The sequence below is a fragment of the Theropithecus gelada genome, chromosome 14, assembly GCF_003255815.1.
Source record: "Theropithecus gelada isolate Dixy chromosome 14, Tgel_1.0, whole genome shotgun sequence".
Taxonomy (NCBI): Eukaryota; Metazoa; Chordata; class Mammalia; order Primates; family Cercopithecidae; genus Theropithecus; species Theropithecus gelada.
In genome coordinates, this window is record NC_037682.1 from 96,198,523 (window position 1) to 96,204,441 (window position 5,919).

A 5,919-nucleotide genomic window follows, 5' to 3' on the forward strand; every position below is an offset into this window, starting at 1 on the left:
TTTTATTGATGCATAATAGATATCCAGAGTCTTTGGGCACATGCCATAATTTAATATATTCATATGATTTGTAAAGATCAGGTCAGTGTACTTGGGAGCCTGTATAACCATGGCTGCTATGTTATACTCCTTTGTACATATCACGCACCATGGAGCTATGGCAGTCCAGTTTATTTCACTGTTGTGTACTAGTCCATTTATTCTCCTCTGAGGAGGGAAGATTCTTTTCTCCAAGTAGATCCTAGGTATTTTTTTCCCATATCTGAATACGGATGGTGAGTACAACATGAAAGGGTAGTTATATTAGTCTTCTATTGTTGCTCTAACAAATTATCACATTCTTAGTGGCTTCTAGCAATGCAGACATATTTACTTTTTAAAAATTTAATTACAGTTCTGAAAGTTAGAAGTTTAGAATCATTCTCACTAGTCTAAAGATGTGGTGTTAGCAGGGCCGATTCCTCTTCGAGGTTCTAGGAAAGAATCCATTGCCTTGTCATTTCCACCTTCTAGAGACCAACAACATTCCTTGGCTCACAGTCCCTTCCTTCATCGTCGAAACCAGCAACATAGCAGCTCCATGACTCTTTCCTTCTTTCCCATTACTTCGACTTTCATTTTGCCCTCTCTGCCTTTGACTTTGTCTCCTTTTTATAAAAATCCCTTGTGATTATATCATTAGGCCAACTTAGAAAATCCAGAATAACCCCCCTTCCCATCTCAAAATACTTAATCACAGCTACAAAGTTTCTTTTGCCATGCAAGGTATCATTTTTGTAGGTCCTGATCATTAGGATTTAATATTTTGGGGGGCAGGGCATTATTCAACCCACTATAACACAGTCATGTGTTGCATAAAGACATTTCAGTACTGACAAGCTGTAAATATGGCAGTAGTCCCATAAGAGCATATTACTATAGCTTACCTTTTCTACACTTAGATACATGAATACTTACCATTGTGTTACAATTACCTACAGTATTCAGTACAATCACATGCTGTCTATGTTGGTTGTGTAGGAGCAATAGGCAATACCATGTAGCCTAGGTGTGTGGTAGGCAACACCATCTAGGTTTGTGTAAGTACACTTTATGATGTTAACACAATGATTTAATTATCTAATAATGTATTTCTCAGAATGTAGCCCCATCATTAAGTGACACGTGACTATAGTTGATATTTTTTATTTTGAAATTATTTTCTATTTGTTAGTAGAATTTACGTTCCAGCCAGATAACAATGTAAAATGTCATAAGAGTTAATTATATTCCTTTTTTTACTACCAGTGAAAAGAAGACACAGGGCTGGGTCTCTTTAAAGGTAAAAGGCAAGCCTCTGTTCCGTGGGTTCACGGTTTTTGAAAAAATCTATTTTTGCCATTTGAGATATCATGTAGACAGTGATGGGTTCAATATAGTCATAACAGTCATGATGAATTGTGTTCTAGTAATGAATTTTGGACTTATTAAATTTATCTTTTCTAAATATGCTGTGAAATTAGAGTTTTCATTTTTCACCATAGACTCCAAGTATCATGGATGATATAAAATATCACTCTAGTGAATAAACAGCATGTGTTTTTTTTTAAAAAAAAAATGATCAGAATACACTAGACTTTTTATGCCTCCCTCACAAGAGTGAAGGATTAAAGACAAGTTCAGAATTGTTAATCTATTTGTGTTTTAGTAAGACAAAGAGACAATAGAACTTAGTAGTGATAATCACTTTATAATTGTGTAATGCTTTATGTTTTTAAATAATCCATTGACCTTTATTTTATTTAATCCTCAGGTATAGCACATATTTCAATTATGGGTAAGGTTGTTTTGAGTAAGAAGAAAACATAAGCATAATCTAATTTTCAAGGTGTGGTGGGAACACCTTTTCTCATTAGAATCAGGGTAATATTATTAAGCCTTAATTTTCTAGCTTGTCCTTTTATTTCTGACCATGAAAACTTAATGTATCTTCTAAAATAGCAGTACTCATCCTTCCCTTCCCTCTGAACTTTGGGTGGAGAGAATGACAGTGCAGGAATTCACATGGAATTCTGCTGACCTAGAGAAAAGGTGCTCCTTTATCAAAAAAAGATATTCCCTTCCTGGAATTTTTCTAACTCACAGTTTGAGATGCCCACATTTCCTAAATCAAGTTATTTCCCTTTAGGTCTTCAACCGTGATTTGTGTGTGCAGTTATCCTTCATGAACTTTGGGCTGTTTTATCTGTATTACTCCTTTCCCAAATTTATCATCTTAAACTGCAAAAAAGCTCTTACCAGTGGCAAAAATATTGCTTATGTTGGGAGGTTGAGGTGGGCGGATCACCTGAGGTCAGGAGTTCGAGACCATCCTGGCTAACATGGTGAAACCCCGTCTCTAATAAAAATACAAAAAGTAACCAGGCGTGGTGGTGGGTGCCCGTAATTCCAGCTACTCGGGAAGCTGAAGCAGGAGAATCACTTAAACCTGAGAGGAGAAGGCTGCAGTGAGCTGAGATTGCATCATTGCACTCCAGCCTGGGCGACAAGAGTGAGACTGCATCTCAAAAAAAAAGAAAGAAAGAAAGAAAGAAATTGTTGATGTTGCTCTAGTCATCACTCTTCACATTTTACAGCAATGACAAAATCTCTAGAACTTTCTTCCAAACACTGACCATTTGTCAGCAGACATTTTTCTTAAAAAATGGAAGCCAACAGTTGCAAATCTTCCACGGTGAACCCAGGCACAACTGCTTCTTACTATCTATCTTTAGTCCTTCTGCTTATAAACTATGCTTCTTTATTTTGTTGTATTTATTTATTTAATTAGTTAGTTAGTTAGATGGAATCTCACTCTATCTCCCAGCTGGAGTATAGTGGCTCAATCTCAGCTCACTGCAACCTCTGCCTCCCAGGTTCAAGTGATTTTCCTGCCTTAGCATCCCAAGTACTTCGGATTACGGGCGCCCACCACCATGTCCAGCTAATTTTTGTATTTTTAGTAGAGACAGGGTTTCACCATGTTGGCCAGGCTGGTCTTGAACTCCTAACCTCAGGTAATCCTCCCACCGAGGCCTCCCAAAGTGCTGGGATTACAGGCATGAGCCACTGTGCCCAGCCCCATGCTTCATTATTTCTAGGCAATATTGTACTATTGATATTTTGTCTTTTTTCAGTGTGGTCATCATATTCCCATTACTTCCTTGTTCCTAATTATTTGGGTAAGTTAAGCCTCAACCATCTTAAAAACCAACAAAATAAAACATAACCTGAATGGAGAATAATAACATTTACTCAGAAGTCAGAAAATCTAGGTTTAAATCCAGGTTCCACAATTGGGCAATTGATCTGACCTTGACAAATTGCTGAGCCTATTTGTGCCTCTGTTTCTTCTTCTGTAAAATCAAATAATTATAGTATACTTTATAAGGAGGTTGAAAAAGATCAAATGGAATAACGTATGTAATGGGCTTGTAATAGTGTCTGGCATGTAGTTAACAATCAGCAAGTTAGTTGTAGTTATTATTCTTATTCTTATTATCCAGCATGTAGTAAATAGTCGGTAAACGTTTGCCATGCTCTTTTCATCCTCCTGTGAACCCATGTGGCCTCACACAGTCATAGTTATTTGGAAGTTAAAGTCTATCCATCCTCCCCTTTAATGGCTTCATATTGTCGATGAGATAATGTTTCTGCTTGATCTGACACCTCACTACATTTCACCCTCATCCCATACCACTCTATAAACTTGGTTTCTATGCTCCGGCGATACTGAAGCTCATTTCAGCAGCTCACTTTAATATTTCTCAGGCATTTGAACAACAGTGCAGTAAGCACTCAATTGCATGCAAGCTATTATTTGCAGTTTACTATTATTATTATCAGCAGGTTTAACCACTTCACTCAGGTCCTCCCCATCAAACCCTTCTGTCTCTCAGAATGTGTAGGTTTAACTTTAAGATGATTTTAACATCTGATAGGCTGTCCCACTGAAAAAGTATTTTTATTTTATTTTTAAAAAAATTAAAAGTAAAGCAATAAATGATGGTTCTTTAAGAAAATACATGTTCTCTTGCATATTTCTGGCTTTTCTTATTGCACTTATGTCTGGAACACCCTTCTCTCCCTCATTTGCCTGATATATTGAATTATTACTTATCCCTTAGGACTTGGCTTCAGTGTAAACTCCACCTGGAAACCTCCTTTTTCTCTCAATGGCTCTGAACTATCCCTCTTAGTGTACCTGGAACACACTGTGTTTAGCCCTACCAAAGCATATATCATATCATGTTGCCATCTGGATGTTTCTCTTACTAGACTTTCAGCATGCTGGGGTACAAAAAAAAATGCACTTGAGTCTTTCTTATCTTTGTACCCCTTGCCTGTAGAACAGTTCATGACATTCTTCTAGACCAAAAGAGGCTGAGTATAGAGCAAGGACAAAAAGAAAACAGATATTCTTCAGTTTGCAAAGTTTTCATCTTCCTGTTACTGTGAATCAGCCTATTTTTAACAGAGTCCCATAGTGGCTTCCAAGCATTCCCATCAAATAAAATTCCCATTAGGGCACTCAACGGTGTTCATGAAGGTTACTCCTGAATTCTCAGAACTTAGAAGTGGTAAAAGTTTATGTTCCCAGTAGTAACCTATGCTTTCTTTCCAGTGTAATAATCTCACTTTGTGGTTTGCCACTGGGGATTTTAAGTTGTCATGCGAATTCTTCATTCTCTTTTTCTCCTGCTTTAAGGCTCGTAAGGACACCTATTTGCTGAGGAACATGAAATTGGGTAGAGTATAATTGCTTTCTCATTCTGCCAGATTCTCTCTAGGACCTTAAAACAAATCTATAATATTAACCTGAGGTGGAGAAAAGAAGCAATTATTCTGATAGTCCAGCCTAAGAAAGTGCAGTGGAAAACAAAGCCAGCTGTGAATTTTGAATTAATTCGAATTCCACTGCAGAGCTCAAAATCAGCACTAAGAAAGTGAAATTTCGTGAGTGTATTGCTGTAGCTCCTATCTATTCTAACATTAATTAAGAAAATCTAGTCCTATGATGGTGTGAAAGATTGAATTATATTTGGGAAGCCAAAAATACCTTTCTCTTTTCCCTTCTCCTCTCCTCCTTCTTCTTTTCTTCATTATTTTTTCTTTTTCTCTGTCTTCTCTTTAAATATAGAAATCCCAAGAAAACCCTGGAAAAGGCCCATTAAACTAATAAAATATGACCATGGAGTATTATAAGTTGTAACCAATGATTATCCCCTCATCCACTTCATGCAAAGATTCCTGCAGGCATCAATTACACAATGAGGCCACCGAAATGTTTGACCAATTCTGACTTTGACAGAATCTACTGGAGAGTTGAAAAAATAATGTATATATTTTAAACTTTAACCTTACTTTAGTTAAAACTGATGGTAATGATGATCTAGTGAAGGAAGGCTTTGCGTGTGTGTATGGCAATTCTCTTTTGGGCTTAGAGGTGTGTTAAATAAACCAGAAAAAGAAAATGACAATGAAGCTCCCAGGATAAAGGAATAAAATATTTTTTACAACTTGCAACAAATGAGAGCCCAGCACATTTGACTCTGAAAGTGTACTTGCTGAAGAATGAGCTCATTTTTTATTGATGGTGAACTCTGAGCTGTCTTTGAAGGGAGCTGGTGGCAGAACTTCTTTCCCATCATCCTCTTGTCCTAGATTATTGAAGCGGTAATCTTTTCACTGGGAAGCATTGATTTTGAACTAAGGCTAAACATTAGTTATAGTTAAAAGTAAATTTTAAGCTTTACATAAATAATTCATTAAAAATTATTGGGTAGAATTTGATTTTGCTCAGAAATCTATTTTGTTTTTGAGTTCTTTTTAATATTACTATTCATGGACACCTGTTTATATAATTAATTTTCACTGAGAGTGGGGCTACATTCTAGCATT